The 18569-nt window shown below is 40.5% G+C and overlaps 1 protein-coding gene across 2 annotated transcripts in view; it reads left to right on the forward strand.

Annotated features, from left to right (window-relative positions):
* Window positions 1-778: 778 nt before the first annotated feature.
* MEGF10 (multiple EGF like domains 10) overlaps window positions 779-18569 on the forward strand; it is a 96278-nt gene continuing 78487 nt past the window's right edge. For both annotated transcript variants that reach the window (XM_042866268.1, XM_042866269.1), the window contains exon 1: window positions 779-832. The gene's annotated coding sequence lies outside the window, so the exon portion shown is untranslated. The remainder of the gene's footprint in view (window positions 833-18569) is intronic.

The raw sequence follows: 18569 nt of genomic DNA on the forward strand, positions 1-18569 counted from the left end.
GGGCAGTGGCAGCCTTCGCTGCTTATCCCGGGCGGGCCTCCTCGTGCATCAGCTAATTGGGCAGGTTATCGACTGTCCTGACTATGTAAGATTCCTTTTTTATGTTGAAAGCGTACCAGCGTTTGTTTGTCCTACAGAAGCCGCGCAAGGAGAAGGCTGGGGGGGGAAGGGGAGGGAAACGGAGAACTGCATTTGTCAGTCTTTCCGAGACTCTCTGCTGCAAACGGTAATTGCGCTGCTACACGAAACATTTTCCTCCCATCGCTCCAAGCTGCAACTTCAGTCGCCAAGCGGGAGTTACCCGAAACACTTGAAAAACAAGCACACATCCACCTCTACTGTTATGCGTAAATATAGGAGTGAGAAAGTCGTAGTGCCGAGTGCTAGCGAGAGGCACGGGTCTGCCTGTTGCTTTTGGGACCCACGAGCGAGCTTCGAGGGAGTTGGGAAAGCTACATCCCTCCAGCACTCGCTTGGAGGGCATCCATCCTCTCCAAGCTCTCCCCCTCTGAATTCCCTGAGTTTTACTCCGCTTGAGAGTGGCCAGACGGGGGCTATCGGGGAGCAGCGTGGCGACCCACCCGTCTCCGTCCTTCCTCTCGGCACTGGCCAGCACGCTGCCCCCCGCGCGGGCGGAGGGGCCGTGGGCGGACCGGGCCGAGCCGTCGGCAGGGCGGGATGGAGGGAGGGAGAGAGAGAAGAAGAGAGACGGAGGGAGGGGCTGTGCCCCGCCGCACATACCGCCCCTCGCCCGGCGCAGCGGCAGTGGGGACTCGGCGGCGGAGCGGCGGTACGCAGCGGCCGCTCGGACGGGGAGGGCGCCCGCGGACAGGTAGGCAGCGGCGGCCCGGCCATCCCGCAGGTGCGGTGCTGAGCGGTGCGGGCGTTACGCTGGCCGAGGCGCGTCCCGCTGTGCCTCCGGTGCGCGGTGTCACGGCTGTGCGCGGGGAGCAGGCAGCACCTCGTGCGCTGCCGTTGTGGGGTGAGCCGGGTCGTGGAGGGGCTCTGGGGCTCGGGGACGGGTTCTGTCTCTCCCGTGCGGACGCTTCAGGGTGCGGTGAGAATCAGTGAGAACAACACACTTCTCAGAATTTGGGCACACACTTTATGTGAATGAAAGGGTGGTGTTTTGTTTTTAAAGGTTATTGTAGTTTCGTGGAAAGTTTTTGACAATCCTGTACAGGGACTGGCATCTACTGAGAGACAGAGGTGTTTGTCTGCATATGTAAATAAGCATGACCTGCACATGGAAATGTGCACATCTGCTTAACAGCTTGACTTCGTTCCAGCGTATGCCTTTCAGCACGAGCTGCCCAGAAAAACTCTGTTGTGTGATGTTCTGTACATATTTTCTTTTGGCTGCATCCGTAGCGTGTAAATATTTCCATTTTTTGTTTGTTTGCTTCAGCTAAGAAACGGACTCAAACTAGAAATATAGGCACAAATCAATTAGGGAAAAAAATACCCACCCCAAAACAGCTGCTCTTCCTAGAACGAGCCGGGAGTGCAGCCTTATTTGTAATCTTACGAATTGCTTAAATGCTGCAGCCGATCGCTGAGTATTTTCCTGTAGTCAAAGCAGGATACTGTAATCCCAGTATCATTTAGAGCTCTGAAGTTTTTACTGGGTACCAGCTTCTGATTATACAGAATTTAAAGCCTCTGTTTTGGATATGCTATTAGTGCTGATGGGATTAGTACTTTCTCAGGTTTGTAACTGAGCTGTGGCAGCAGCAGTTTAGAAAGCAGATTAACATAATGACTCTACTTAGGAAAAGTGTTTTTATCCAGAAACTTAGAAGGAAAAAGAAAAGTCTGAAGACTGACATTTATTTCCCAGTAGATAAGTCACAGGCCAATGCTGCAGAGCTTTGGATGCTCAGACTGAGCAGCATGTCCGATGGGAGACTGAAACTGAAATCTGGCTTCAAGCTCCAGTTTTCTTGTCAACACCCCTAAATGACACTTGTGCCCAATAGCACAGTAACAGAGGAAAGCATACATTATTAACTCTGTGTGTCCTTCTTGATATGCAGTGGGGTGAAACTGGCCAAGCCAGAGTCAGAATTTAGGAAAATGGAAGACTGGACGGGTGAAAATCATCTGTATCTGTTGCCACTCTTCAGCCCTGCAGATGAAATGCAGTGGTAAACAAGAACTGATATCATGTCAGAAATGCCTGGGCACAGTTGGGCAGGTGTGCTGGGGAGTTTTTAATAACCTGGACAAACAATGCAACTTAGGCCTTTATTCCAGTTTGTTTATTCATATAACTCATGTGCCTGCACAGCTTCAGAACACAGAACCTCATCTTCAACAATCTATTTAATTTTTCTTGCAAATGCAATTGCAGTCACTGTATGTCCTTGTCACACAAAGAAATCTAAATACAGATCTCTCCCACAGGAGGTAGATCAGTTGCATCATGTTAATATTGATTATTAATAATGCTGTGGAGGCTCCTCAACTTTGCATTTGACTTCTTTGGATGATGTATTTGTTAGTGTGTAGTGTTATGGGTTTAAAGAGATCCCTGGTAGGAGATGAGCAGTTCACAGGGCTGGGAATGAGTTTCCCATGTCTTACTAGTTCAAATCTCTATCTTGCATTTAAAAATAAAATAAAATAAAAAATCCATCTGCTTGCTGCTCATGACCTGTGTGCAGTGAGTTGCAATGAGTTGGTTATGTCTGTTTAATATCCTTGGAAGTCACCTACTAGAGTTGCACTTATTCTCCAGAGGCAAAGCTGTGTTCACCAGTTTTGACTCTCCAAAAGCAGCACCAGTATACTGAAGCCATGCTGCCTCTGCGCTTGTGACATGATGTTTTATCCCTCTGTGCCCCCTAAGTTTTGCCCTTAGCTGCTAAAGCTTCAGCACGCATGGCTAACATGAGTGCCTGAAAGGCAACTGGGAGCTTGGGTTGTGTCCTCTGGTGCCCAGGGATCTCAGTTTTGAGTGAGCAGCCTCCTGCCTTGCAGACTAGCAGAGGAGTGTGGCAGATGAGCAGTCCACCAGCAGCCTTCATAACCATGTTTTCCACAAAAGGGTGAATTGTACTGTTTGGGAGCATGCACCTAGGAAAGTAAAGGCACTTCAACAAGAGCAGTTAACTCAGCTATGCAAAGAGCACAGGAACCACACTGTACTTATTAATGTACTTAAGTTTGATTAACATCTAATGGAGTTTGGAGTATGTTTACTGCAGCTGGTGAAGGTCCCTTGAATTTATATTCAGATTACTTGGCAGCAGTTGCACCATGTCTCCACCTACCTAGTTGTTGTCTAAGCACTTCTACTTCTCATTAGGGAAAGTAAGTGTCATTTGAGGAAGGAAAAAAATGGACAGATTATCTTCCTCTGTGCTACAATTTTAGTCAAGGTTAGGGTAGGTTGATTCTTATGTGGAAAATACTGTGCCTTGGATGTAATCCAACGTATTATTGTTATTATTAAAAACAGAATCTAGTACAGACCATTAAAAATCCAGTGTAAGTCACTCTTCAGGTGTGGGGTGGCGAGGAGTAGTGATATTACAGTCAAGGTTCTCACACCCTTGTTCCCATTAAGCAGAGCCTTGCTTGATGAATGATACCTGTGCTACTGCATTCTAGTAAATAGAGGCTGTGTTACTGCATTATTTTTTCATCTATTACAACAATCTCTATCTTGCTATTCCAAATGTTTTCTTATGAAAAGGGTATGCATGATCTAAAGCCATCTGTCAGAAAAGTGGGAGGGATATTCTGGGCAGAGATTGCCTTTACTAGAATAGCATTATTGATTGTATCAGCATTCTTGTTAATTAACCCATTCAAACTGTCTGATCTTTAATTGATGTTTTGCTTCTGTAAGGATTTGTGGTTCATTCCTTTGGATGTACGCATTAGGTTTATATTAAAATATGGACAGCCAGCTCTTAATGTCTTATCTGTGTTTTGTATCTGGTTGTCAGAGAAATTAACCCATAGTCAGCAACGAAGTACCAATTCTGAGCCCTTTTAATGTACAAGACAATGGAAGAATATAGATTGGGAACTAAAAAGTGTAATTTTAAATTTGACATTGACTTGTATGACCTCAGAGAATGGGTTGAATTTTTTCTTTTTCTGCTACTGCAAAAGATCACTGCTTCTATGGCTAGCAAATTATTTTTGAAGATACAGAAATGCAAGCTTGAATATGAAGACCTAATATAAAATTATGTTTAAAGCAGAAAATGCCAGCACTGCTAACAGCTATGGGTTATATGGCTGTAGTAACTGTAGGAACTGTACAACAACACAAAAACAGTAGCAGAAGTGATCTTGCCTTTTACAGTCTAAAATCTAAGACAAAAGTCAATAGCAATGAAGGAAGGACAATGAAATCATGAAAACAGCTATCAGATTATTATTCACAAAAATAAAGAAAATGTGGAAAGGGATTAAAGCTAGTTTTCTCAAGTAGCAGTTCCTTCTAAGTGGAGGTCTTCAAACAGGAGACAGCTCAAAACTACCAATCTGAAAAAAACAGTGCATTAGCAATGAAGGCTGGTTCCATGGTCATGCCAAAGAAAGGGTCAACATTTTATTTAGTGCCAGAATCGATGGTTATGGGAAGAAGCCATGAGAGGCATGAGTTTTCAGAACAAGAAGCAATTGAGAAAGCATTTCAGTGAGCTGTACAATATTTTCCTATGTGGAAATAGGAAAACATTCATTGTAGAAGGTTTCTGAAGTTGTATGAAAAAGTATTAGTCAGATTTCTGATACACCAAGAAGAGGCTAAAGTGGTCAGGTGGATGTCAGAATATATGAGATTTTTTGTGTAGATAGAAAGCTGTAATTTGGACATTTGCAGGAATCATCCAGAAAATTTATGCTCAGAAAATAAGTTCTGAGCATCAGAGTATTTCGTGATTTACTTATGTCAAAGATGATTCACCAGTTATTGGGGGCAGTAAGTAAAATAGCTGGAGACTGTATAATGGCTCAGGAGTTGTGACATTACAGAGATGCAGAAGATGTTGTCAGCCTGATCTGGAGAAGAAGACAAGCGGAGCTTTATGGTGCAGGTGAAGGTGTTGAGGCCTGTGACTGCAGGATCCAAACCTGACATACTGGTGTCTGTCAAAGGCATTGCTGTTCTGGGAGGTTATGCTTGAAACAGCAAGGGAGAATGCCGAGAGGGAAGCCTACTCAAGGCATCTGAAGGAAGAAATAAAAACAAGAGACGGATAAGATGGGTTTAGGGTGACTGACACATCTATGAGTGATAGCGGGGGAATATGGGAATATGAAACCCAGAGTTATCAGCGGTTCTGTTGCTTTAAAGGACTGCAAAGGAAAGAAAAATGAACTGGACAGGAAACAGTAAGCAAGCTGGTAGTTTGTTGTTCCGTGCATGCTCCCACATCTTTTGGAAAGAAGCCATTGCTTTTTAAAGTTTTGCATGCACTGAAAGCATTATGCTATGAGTTATTGCTGTGCTCTGCTTATCTCCTTCAGGGGTAGATTCCATAAGCCCTCTTCAAAGAGAGTAGTACTATATTCTGTAACAGTATGAAACAAATATGTGCAGCACAGAATTCTTCAAAGAAAGGAGGATGTCGTTCATAATGTTTCGGTGTTAGCCCTGTGAGAAGATTTTGCATTAATGAAAACAAAAACATCTGTGTACAGTCTCAATGAATTTGGCATGTTCATGGCATCTTTTGAAGTTCCTTTTATACTGTAATCTTCCTTATCTATTTTTCAGGGAATCTAGAGGTTTTATATAACATGGAGAAACACCATCACTTAAGTTACTTGGAGTTATTTTATAGCATTATTTTGATATAATTTTTTTCTTACGGGCATTTTTCAAAGGTACAGGAAAAAATATTCAGAGTGGAGATAGCTTTGACTGGGAGTTTTCTCTGTCTCTGGCAGTTATTTCAGACAAAACAGTCATCTAACAAAAGGGCTTAGGTAAACTCGTGATGAGATCCTTATCCATACTTTGCAGTGTCTCTGTGCAGTGTGATACTGTTCACTGGCTGTGCGATGCTGCAGTGCTAGCCCTGGGTATGGGAGCTATTTGAGAGCTTCTCAGTCCTGGCTCAGCCTGTATGCTGGGGCTTCACACGGGGAGACAGCATGTGCTCGAGGAAGGCATATGCTGCAATCTTGTTGTGATGTGCAGTTGAGACATGTTCATAATTCATATCTAAAGATCAGGGCTGCAGGGTCATCTGCCTTGTGTCACAGACGCAGCCAGGAACAATGAGGTTGTTAGCTGATGGAACAGAGGGAAGGAGTTTGCAGCTGTGAGTGTGCACCTCTCCTAAACTGGATTTCAGAGGGATCCCACTGCCATGAAGGTATAATATGAGCTCACATACTGCAAAGGTGAACTAAATCAAACTTATTTCTATGTTTTCACTTTGTTGGCCTCATTCAGACCTTTTGCACCGTGACAGTCTGTTTTTTACTGACTGCTTGAGTCTGGTTTTGGTTCATGCATAATGATTTAGGTCACGGTTGTTTTTTGTTACTTGCCCTTTTCTTTAAGTGTAGAAGTTTTAGTTGATTTGGATGAGAGCTTTTGAATCCTTATTTTTAAAGTTTCAGAATTGCTAAACTGATTAACTGCAGGAGTGAAAGAGTCTTCATCACGAGGCCCTGCCAAAAAGAGACCCAAAGTGGACGTTTTGTGTGAAAGCATGCCTTGCAGTTTTAGCCTGGAGTGACAATAATTGTAACACAACACTGTTCATGTGACAGCTAGACAAAGAGGCCATTATGCATGGCTGGCTGGCATCAGATCCTCCCAAAGCCAATAGTCAAACTAAGCTTGGTAGCCCAGAGAATGTGAATATACTGGAAGCAGTTGCATGTTAAAAAGAAAAAGACATGTATGTGTGTGTGTACGTGTGTGTGCGCCAAGGTCTGTTTAAACTGTACTACAAAATGACATAACTGGTTTGTGTATTGTTTGTTTGTTTGTTTTTTAAGTTGCTGTCAGGGATCAGCAAAAAAAAAAAAAAAAAAAAAAAAAAAGTGTAAAACTGAGAACAAACATGGTGGGAATCAGAGAAAATCAAGAGCTCAAGCAGATCTTTCAGGTCCTTTGCCCTGTGCTACAAAGTTGCTTACTACAGTGTGCTTTTGAGCATGCATAATTAAGTTTTAGTTTCCTCTGAAGTGTTTGCAAAATTTTGTACTGCTCTAGTTTGTATCAACACATGCATGTTGTGGTTGCTAGATGTTATGCGTGAAATAATGCTCATGTGTGTTTGTGGGAAGCATTTGTCTGGTGACTTAAAAATCCTCTTGAAAGTATTCAAGACCAGCGGCAAGAATCAGAATAGTTGATAAATGAAGAAATGCCCTTGACAACTTGTGAGCTGCAACAGTCTTGGCCTCAGAGGCAGCATACTTGCCTCAGCCATTGTAAATCTACTTAAAAAATACGATACAGCAGCTGGAGTGGAAAGCTCTTCAATTAGAAATGTATTTGTTTAAAAACAACTGTTCTGCCTGTAGAGCCCTGAGGGCTGGATTGTCTTCTCCAGCACGCAGAATGTTGCACCTGATGCCAGCCAGAGTGGCTGGGATGATGCCTTGCAGAGGTACTTTTGCCTCATTCTCCATGTACTGCCATATGTCACCATTTTGTTTTGAGTTCTGATTGAGAACTCTATTAATAAACTGGTCTTGGACGCTCGCTCTTAGGCATTCATCTTGAGGGAAATGTGATTTATGGAGTGGTCTCTGCCTGTTTGTTGGTGTGTTGGTGCTAGTATAAAACCAAAGCACTATGAGTTCAATATTTTTAATTTCCTGAAACTTTCAAATAGGTGTTTCTCATTTATGACTAATAAAATTTTGGAATACAGAAATTCAGGATACAAAGAAATTCTGTGTTCTGCTGTTTTGTTTTTCTTGGACTGACACATCATTTCTACGTTGTTTCCACTTTCCTAGTGAATATTTCATTTCAGAAAAGCTTTTGAAGTGCTAAGAGAAACAGAAAGCATTTTTTGCAACTTGTAACAGAGTTGCATCAAATAATACATCTTATTTATTTAGTGGTCTGTCATTAGGTATTTCTGTAGAGGATTTTTTATCTATTCAGTTGGGAGAGGCTATTAGCAAAACTACTTACACCTGTATTAAGAGTTTTGTGTCAGCAGAAGTAAGCTGAAAACTTTTAGACTGTATTTTGTGTTTGAGGCACAAATGATAAATCAAAAAACATGACTTATTGATAGCTGTATTTTAATGAATAACTGCCTGGGGAACTGATGATTTTGTTGCTTGCACTTACACCAATGAACATCCATCCAGCGTGTGGTCACCCCACTCACCCTGTGCACTCCATACCAATGACTGTCAGGAGTTCTTGCAGGATCTGTGTGAAGTCAGCACTTTTGCTCACAGATTATTTTTTCTCCAAGCTCCTTGTGATTGAGGATCAAAATTAGAGAGCTTAATGATTTACTCTGAATTTTGTATGTCAGTAAAAATCCCAGCTAATTTTGACCTGTTGCTTGGATGTTTTCTGGTGGTTGCTGCTTCTTTCTTTAAACTAAAGCGTGCATGAAGGATACTGAACAGTCTCATTGCTCCTGGTGAAATACCGGGAAATGTTTGTTTGATGGAGCAAAGTTGGCATACTTAGACTCCTGATCAGCTTCTTCCTCCAATATTTATGTTATACATTTTAGTAAATCTTTTTAATAGAAAAACACATAGTGAGAATACAGCCCAGCTGTGTTCAAGAGAATCTAAGTTGCTGGTCTAAGATGTCCTTCCCACTGATAATAGACGGCTTCTGGAATGAGTGATCTCTGAGTGAGTCAAGTGAATAAATGTTTTTTGAGAGTAAGGCTGCACTAGACAAGATACATATATGTTTTTTTTTTCTTCTTTTTTTTTTCCCCTTTTGAACAGTCCTCAAGAAAAAAGATCAGTTCTTCACAATTTTTTAAAAGGCTTTTAAGAGTGTGCCAGCCTGTGTAGGAGCCTGGCCTTCCTTCTCTCCTGGAAGCACTATGGAAATGATGCTTGCGATGTCTGTCTGTGCCGCCACTAAAGGATATAGGCCAATCTATTATATTGCAGTGCATTTTAATTATACATATAATTACTTTTTTTGTGCATAAAAGTCTCTTCAATTATAACGTCACTGCTGATGTCTTAAGAGTGCATATCACATGAAACAGGAAATTGTCCTTTAGACAAAGGATGGCAAAGCATGCAGCCTCTTTGAGTGTGAAATCTGTCTTCTCACATGGCCTTTATTCCCAGTGAGAGGAAATTGTTTCCAAATACTAACATTTGGATTTGTGCTAATGAACTCATGTCCAAAGTATGTTTTCGTGTTTAGATCACATCAGCCTATACTGTGTTTATTTCTGAGGCCGCGTAAGACAAAGACATTTGAGTACGTATATTAAAATGAATATGGCATAATGCTAAAATGGGGCTGTATGATTCTTGCCTGTCACATACAGTATCTCTGTCTCTCACAGCATAAACTGCCATGATTCTGCTAAGAGCTGTCAGGTTCTAATAATCCTTATGGTATTTTCTGTTGCACTGGAAGTCTCTAAATTACTGTACTTGGTGACTATTGTTTCATTTATATATATATTTTATATATAAAATTACATAATATATGTAAAATACAAATTTGTTCTTAATATAAACTAATATACATAATATGTAAATAAATCAAACTTCTAGTACATCAAGCTATTCTCTTAAGCATGTATGTGTACTTTTCCTTGTCATAGTTTAAACAAGATCACCAGTGATAAAAATGAAGAAATGAAAAAGCAAACAGATAAGAGGGCATTATCAGTCTCTTCAGAGATGACTTCTTATTATGATCATTGTTGTCATAGTGGATTCCAGTTAGTGAAATGATTGTTCCAAGTACCAATTAAGAAATAGTTTCTTCTGCCACGATGAAGCCCTTGGCACCTGTGGCCAGATTGATGCTGCTGTTGCTTTGTGCCTGGGGTTGCCTCCTGGCATGGACTGAAGGAAAGAAAAACTCTACAGTTTCCCAGTGCCGTGTTTACGAGCAGAACTAGAAGCCAAAATCCAGCCTCCTTGGCCTGATCAGCCTGTACAGAGTTCTCCACAGAGCTGGGAGTGGATGGTCTGCACAGGCGCTGCACCGATCAGTGATGCCCAGCCTGCAGGGCCTTGCCTGCACTGGGCCTGGCACCATTGGCAGCCCTCCCTCACTGCCTCCACAATCAAGAGAAATCTGAAAAAAATCAATTCAGTCCCCTCTGCCCCTATGCCCTCGCCATGGGCAGCACCGGGGGCTGTTTGTACGCTGCTCCCCAGAGTCCAGAGCTCCCTTTCACCCGTGGCTCTTCCTGCCACGCCATGGCACTGCCCAGGCCCATGGTGTGTGAGGGTGGGTGACCCGAGCAAACCCTGCAGGGAGACAGAAGCCCCGTTGTCTGCTTGCAGAGCAGTTGCTCAGAAGCTGGTGTACAGCTGTGGCCAGGCTTGTTTGGAAGTGAAGAGTAACTCGATCTTTTAATCTTTTTCTTTTTTTTTCCTTTTTCCTCCAGACTGGTATCGTAAATAACAACTGTTACTGAAGGGTGTCTGCCAGAGAGTCTGAAGTGCGCATTTAAAACTGAGGAGTAGATTTCATGAAAAATTATGCTATCTGCTAACATATGTGTTTTAAATTTTGTTTTCCCTTCTCAAATAAAAGGCCTGAGAGCAGAGGCTGAGGGCCTGATGTTCCCACTTGCATTGGATAAAGTCATTGCTCAAGTGAAATCAGTGGAGGCAGGGCTAGCTGAGGTGAGGTGTGCAAACACATCCTCCTGCTTTGCTCGGGTAATGCGCTGTTGGGTGTGTGAGCATATGGAGGTCCAGCGCTGTCTCTACACCCAAGACAACTAGTCTCTTAACAGATTATTAACTTTTCTTTTAGGGAAAAGATGAATTGACAAGTCAGTCATGCCCTCTGCTGAGAACACATAGCATCATTAATGCCCCCTGTGATTCAGAGTCTCTTTGGATCTAGAGCACTAGGTATTGTAAATGTTCTTCTACAGCTATGCTGTGGAGCTTCACACTTTAAGACATAAGGTAGCTGTGAATAGAAGCGCATTTCACTTGTTCTGCACAAGCTCCCTAAACTGTGAAATCACAAAAAATGCACTTTAAATTACTGAGTAAAAAGATTGGTTCAGTAAGTGTTACAAAGCAAACCAAAATCATAGCAAGGGGCATAGTTCTTCATTGTAAGTACTCCTGTTGCTGTCTGTAGAATTTTCCATCTCTATAACCCACTTCAGAGATTTCTGCAAGTTTAATGCACTTTTAAGATGTGCTCCGTTCTTTCTTGATGCTTGTTTACATCTATTTGCATTATGTATGTATAACAACAGCCAGGAGTTGAACCTCAAAGGATGCAGTGATTGCATCCTAGGTAGTAAGTGAACATCAGAAATGCAGTGATTTCAATAAACATCCCAATTTGGTGTCCTTGTTATCACTAAGATATAGTAAAAAAAATTTTTTTTTCTTTGAAGATTGTCAAGCTTTCTATGCAAACCTCACCCTTTTTATAAGTTGACTTCTATTTTGACAGTGAATCAACTTCAGCAAATAGTTTTTTGTTTGATTTGGTTTGCTAAAGTAGTATGGGATGCAGGAAGGAAATGCCCTTTTCTCCTGTGGCAGTGGTAGAAGATGTAATTGATTGAAGATGTAGCTTTCTGCCTCTTGTTATTTGGTAAAAATTTTTTGGAATGAAGTAGAAGTCCACTGCAGTCACTCCAAAAATGTTTACTGGCATTCAGAAGTATCTCTGGAGGCTGCATCTTAAGATGTACTTGAAGCTTCCTCTTCCTCTCCTGTGATAGTCTCTTACTAGACTTCCAAAAATTACCTTGCTTTCTGTTGTATTGCTTGTCACCAGAGAAATACCTAAAATTTAGTACATGAATCTTTTTTTCTTAGGCATGTATGTGTGTTTTTCTTCATGATAGTTTACAAAAGGAATACCAGTGGGAAAAATAAACGGAAAAACAGGCAGATAAGAAGGCATTATCTGCTTCTACTGACATGATCCAAATTTATTTAAAAAAAAAAAACAACAACAAAACTGGCATGAGACTCCATATGGGAATTACTTTGTGAAAGTCTAAGACCCCAAAATCTGTCTTTTATGATTATAACAATGCTACAGCTAAGGCAAGCTTAATGTGGCAAAATAGTGAACTGGAAGCATTGAATCCTAGGGGTACACTGACAACATGCATTAGGAAGCCCTTCTATTTTCCACTCTGCTGTTGATTTTATGAAAATTATGAAATTAAATACAAAATCTAGACAGTAGTCTAAATACATATATAATGTGGCTCTCGATAGTAGCCTTATGAACAAAAAGCCTTGCAGCATTGGAAAAAAAATGTTCTAGCTCTTGGAGAGAGTTGTGCCGAAAAAAGTATGGTATGTGAGATAATTTATTGACATATTCCTAGAAGTAAATGTGCTTAAGTAAATGAAATCCTATCTTCTGCTAAATTTAAGAGGTTAAGGGAGATAGCACTTCTATTGAGCGCTATTTGCAAGAGTCACATAAGAGCAAAGAGACTCCCAAGGTAGGGAACCACTCAGGAACTTGCTAGAACATCTTATAATCTGGATCAGCCTTGAGCTTCTGAGAGCACAACAAAGACCTTCAGATAGTGAGAGAACATCTGCCCTGGCTCATCTCACAAGGCAGGGAATACTCTTTCCAAAAACTGGTCACTCCTGGAGGGAGTGAATCTGAGTATCTCAGTCTGCTCTCCAGAGAGAAGAAAGATTTATTATGGATTAGTTCCCAAGGCAGCTGATAGATTGGTTTGAACGAAGTGCCTATCTTTTGCCCCAGCTCACGGTAGACAGCTTTGCTTTAGCTTTCAACAAAAGGGCATCCTTCTGCCTTTGAGGACTGGATGCAATAGATATCAGTAGAGTTTTCATTGCTCTTCCATCCATTCCTACCTTTCTTCTCAGTCTCTAGAATGGCACAGAAAAATCAGTAAGGAAGGTCAAATAATTCTTTGCTCCTTCATGTATGAAATTGAATAAAAGAAGTAATTTCAAGCAATTTGACAGGTGGTCTGTCCATCTTCCTTGCTAACAATAGCAACATTTATTTCTGTGCACTTAGTAAAAGGGAATAAAGTTGAAAAAGAGCAGTTAGTCGAGGGAGAATGCCTTAGTAAGCTCAGAGTCATTTTGCTATTACATCAGGACTGTTAGATTCGAACCACATAGATTTTAGATCCAATATGAATTCAGCTTGTAGTGAAAATAGTGCAATAGTAGTCATGCTCCAGCTGCATATGGATTTTTCACCAGGTATAATTATACATGAATCTGAGTCTTCAGCCATCAAAAGTTAGCTGTCAGCATCATGCAGTATACTTCCATCAGCTTCCTCTCAGCACTGGGGTGTCTCCTCTCATTGCTTGCACTTACATTGGCTTTGGTTTTCCCCTCCTGTGAAGTTGTAGGCTGGTTTGCTACTCCTGTACAATGCACTTGGCTAAGCTTTGAGCTGTTGGGCTGATCAGGATCTCAGAGGGAGCAAGTAGTTTAATGACTTAGTTCACGTGTCATCCCTAATTTCTACTCTGATCGAAGGAGAGTGTCCGTGTCATCTCTGTTCTACCCAGAAGCTCTTTGACTGTGACTGACTGCCCAATCCCTCTGCAAATTCTACACTGGTTCTTACTGCTCTCTCAGCTGGCTGCTCATCTGTTAGCAAACTTGAAAGCCTATGTACTACTGAATGTGAAATTCTGACCTGTCTGGTTCTATGGATTGTTTATATCTCATTAATTAATGAGAGGTGATTTATTCCTGCACTCAGGTGACCATCGCATTTCTTTCATTGTGAATCCATTGTGAATCCATTGTATTTCCATTAAAAAAAAAAAAAAAGCACAACTCTCCTTTTTTTTTTTTTCTGATGAATGTCTGAACCAAAGCCAATGTTCCTGTAATTTTAACTGAGCAGCAGTAGAAGATGTAACAGAGATGCTGCTAACACCACTTGGGCTATAACTTATAACTCTACTTACAAAGTTTGCTTGTTTTCTGGCACAATCTCTGATACATTCGCTCTAGTCAATCACAGTAAAGTGCCTAATAACAGATGTGGCAATTAAGCTGAAGAATTCCGTCTCTCTTTTAATTTTTATTACAGAGAATAACAAAGTACCTAATTAAACCCACCACTATAGAGGTTTTCTGAATTTGGCATACAAATGTCTGCAAAAATTAGATCTCTGAATAGGATGCCTTGTCACTAAAGGTGCTGTATCAGAGTATGCTATCAACAGGCCATTTTTGTAATGACAAATATGTGCTCATGAGACTGTTGTCCTTTTGAAACCCATACTGTAAAGAGGTACAGATTTAAAGAATGCAGCATGTGTCCTAAAGGATAACAATCTGAGGGATTTAGGAGCTTGTGCTCAAGTTAATAAAAATGCAGTCTTGATTCTTCTAGCTTCAAATTACACTGCTTTTGGCTGGAATTAGCAGCAGACATTTTTAGGAAGGTTTCAGATAACCTGGAACCAAAGTAAATTAACATATTTTAATAGGAAAAATTATCTTGAAAAAAATAATAATTAAAATTAAAAAGGTCTTCTTTTGATTGTTAGAGTGTCTAAGGCAGTTGCCTTCATTAGTTTATTTTAATAATGAACCAGGCACTCTTTTTAAACAAGAGTCTGGTTCATCATTAAAATAAATGAATTTAAAAATTTAATGATTTGGGATGTCTTCAAAGTTGAGGTGAGAGAAAACTGAAATTGATATAAATCACTACTGGAAAGTTGGATATGAAATGACTCATTATCAAAGATTTTTTAATGCATAAGGTGCACAGCTGTTTACTTGGTCATTCAAGGAAAGAACGTGTTTTGTTACTACCAATCACTAGTGTTGGTAGCAGTTTTATTTCTTCAAGGTGGTATTTCTTCTTTAATAAACAGCACCTTGCTTTTCAGCTTCAGTTACGTAGCTAGAAGTATAGTGAATCTATGCTACTCTATGCGCATTTACCTTTGTGTATACATGGGCACCCACATGCATATATGTGTGCACACACTCAAACTTACAGAAGAGAGATCCCTCCTGTGCCCTCAGGCAACTGTCAAGCTGAATTTCTCTCCAGGAATATCTTTTCTTCTCTTTTGACAAATTGTGAGACTAAGCACTAAAACTACGTAACTGTAAACATGTTTTTTTAAGTTTGCAATGCTTTTTTTATTTGTTAGTTTTAAGAATAAAGTATTGAGTTTAGGTATCTTGAATGTCCAGCTGTTCCATAACTGTTTGCTTATATGTCTGCAGGTATAACAGGCCACAGATGGGACACTGATCCAGGTTGTTACCCTGTAATGTCAGGGAGCAGTGGAAATCAAATAAGCTAGTAAGAAAAGGACAGAGATTATTTAAATAGAAGGCTCACAAATACAAGCACTGTTTTCATAACCGCAGATACTCATAGGCTTTATCAAGGGTATACAGAGTAAAATTAAGTCATACCCAGGCTCTCCTGGAGCAGAAGCAATGAAGTAGAGCAACCAACCACCACTATAAATAGACATAATGTGATCACTTGACAGCATCTCATTAGGGACTTCACATGTAGTATTTTAGCTATAGTGGAGGAGAATAAGTAAGAAATGAGATGACTAGTCAAGAAAATGGGTCTGGTCTTGCATATGTTGGTTTATAGATTCAGTTCCAATTATTCTATCCCGTAGCAACTCCAAAAGAGCTCCCATGGTTGATCCTAACATGTTTCTCACTGTGTAAAATGGCCTCAGCAGGTTATCCTGTAGTGTCACTGAAAGCTCTTTAGGGCAGGCTTGCCATTGACTTCAAGAGAATGTGATTTGCTCCTTTAACTGTGGTTTTATTAAATAGAATTATTTAGGCTCTTTTGGTTTGCACTATAGTCCTCAGTTTTCCCCTTTGAGTAAGAATGGAGGAATGCTATATCCATTCTAACTATTACAAAGCCAAAATAAAAGGTAGAAGAAATGAACGAATGAAATGTGAGCTAAGACACTTATGGATTCCCCATTCTTCTCTCAGGGTGCTTTGGGTTTGCTTTGTTGTGAGAAGGGAGGTCTTATGCAGTGAATCATAGGTGCTTTGAACTGGATTGCTGAAAGTGGAAGACAAAACCTAGTAAATAATGCATTGAAATGTTTCAGTGCTACATAGACTGTTAAAATGAGATGGCAACTTTTTTTGTGTTTTTTTTTTTTCTTTGAAAATTAAAGACTGTCCTGTGGTAGTTTGTCCAAAGTGCTTTGTTGAGAATTTACAGGAATGAAATGTTCAGTCTAAATCATGAAACAGAAGCTATCTGAAATAACAGTTTTATTTGCTGTTGAATGTTACATAAAAATGACATTTCAAAGATAAATGTATTGAAGGAGTGTTAGCAGCAAATTTGTTCACAAATTACAAAATTTATTAGCAACAAGAATATGAGTATGTTTTTACATGCGATGTTCATAAAGAGTCCAGTGAAAAGCTGTCTGAAGGGGAACTGCAGACTGAAGATTTTTGTCAGTGTTGACAGAGGCTGTGTCTGGGAAGGAAAAGAATCTAATGTATGTGGAAGTGTATGTGGAAAAAGAGAACGTGCATGTAATTGGGGAAGGAAAAAACAGAGGAGGTCTTTGAAGAGAGCTGAAACAAGAAAGCAAAAGACTTTTATAGAAGGCAGACACATTTGAAATAGATCCTAAATGAACAGGAAGCCAAAGGAATTGTCTGGGTCCTGTGGTTGTACTCTTTTATGCACTAGCAAAATGTTGGATACAGTGTCTGGAAGGCTGGTGCTTGAGATAATAGGAAAATAAAGTGCACAAAAGCTACGGTCAAGAGAGGGTAAAACTATGAATGAGAATTTCCGCATAAGTGGAACCAGGGAATTGGTGTATTTAGGCAACCACAGGATTGTTCCAGGCAACTTGTCAGCAACCACAAAGTTTTCACAGTTGCATCCATGAATATAATATCCTTGGGGAAAAAAAAAAAAAAGATATCAGATGCCTGGTGATGTTATCTTATTAGGGGACTATGTTAAACATTCAGTAAAGATTTCTTACCAAGTTATTCTGTTAAAACAGAGCTTTCATACATGCCAGTGACATCTAGCTTGAGAAATAATTTTCTCTAAACACATGCATCTTAGCTCTCTAGCCTTCATCTGTACAATTAAACAGACTGACAGTCCAGTAAGGACTACATTATTTGATTAAAAATAGGAAAACGGAGTGAAGAAGTCTGGATATGGTTTCTAGATCAAGTCCTGAACTGTATCGCTTGTCTTAAAAAGTATAGTATTTACTTTCATTACTACTATCCATCAACAGCTATCCTGGGAAGGATGCCCAGTGCTGACAGGTGCCATCTAGGTACAGACCGAAAGCCACTGATGCATCTCTGCATAGCCCCATGCCTGCTGACCCTTTCAGGCTTGTGCCTGGTGCCTGTCCCCAGACCACAACAGTTCCCTGTGCTGGTGGCCTTGTCCCAGCCGGGGGGAAGGAAGCAGCCAGATCCTGGCTCTTGCACATTCCTGTGTCCCGCTGCTGTTTATTTCCAAAATGTGGCTGGTGGCTTTCCCCAGGAGCAGCTGGCCAGCCCTGGGGCCATCAGCAGCTGTGGAGAGGGAATGGAAAAGGAGGACAATCTGAACCTCTTTGCAGACCACAGCTGCAATAGCTTGCACAGAAACAGTAATGTCTGAATATCCACACAAACCTTAGCAGAAAGGTACGGCAATTGAAGTTTGTCTTTCTAAAGCCAGGCTTTTGCATGCTCTTCACTGCACATGGACTACTCTTGGTCCTGAGTTCTTCCATGGTAAAAAGCCATAGGTTGTGATTACCTAAAATTTTGAGCCTGAGATAATGCTACTATCCAGTATGGACACAGGCTGTTAACATTTTTCAGTGATCTATTTACCAAACTAGTCAAGTATAAATTATTCTCAGAAGTAATTTCCTTTTCTTTGTCCTTACTCATCCCACATGTAGCTTCTTTAACCATCTCTTACTCTTGTTAAATTATTTGGCTTGGGATAAAAGAATATTGAACATCTTGAGGAACTTGTGTTTCTTTTTTTTTTTTTTTTTAAATAAGAGCTGAATGTTAAAACAATAAATCATTCTTCAGTGATACTCAGACTAGAAACAGATATGAAGTACACCTTCTTGACATCATTTTATATAGTCCACCTAATGTTTCTTGTGTAAAGATTTATATCAGGATTTATGTTCTAGCCACTGTTCATCTTCTAAAGTTGCACTTTTCAGATACTTTGTCTTGGATTCTAGACAGCCTTAATAAAGACAACTGTTTTTATTGCGTGTTTTTTCATCTGGTTGGAAAAGAGCTGGACAGCACTTTTAGCTGAAAGATTTATTTGCTAACAGTTCATCTGTGCAGCTTCCTGTGTGAATAATCTTCAGATGTTCTCCATATGCCATTCACACATGTGCAACAGGTAACCTTAATGATCATGA

The sequence above is a fragment of the Lagopus leucura genome, unplaced genomic scaffold, assembly GCF_019238085.1.
Source record: "Lagopus leucura isolate 7727_CA_CO unplaced genomic scaffold, USGS_WTPT01 Super-Scaffold_810, whole genome shotgun sequence".
Taxonomy (NCBI): Eukaryota; Metazoa; Chordata; class Aves; order Galliformes; family Phasianidae; genus Lagopus; species Lagopus leucura.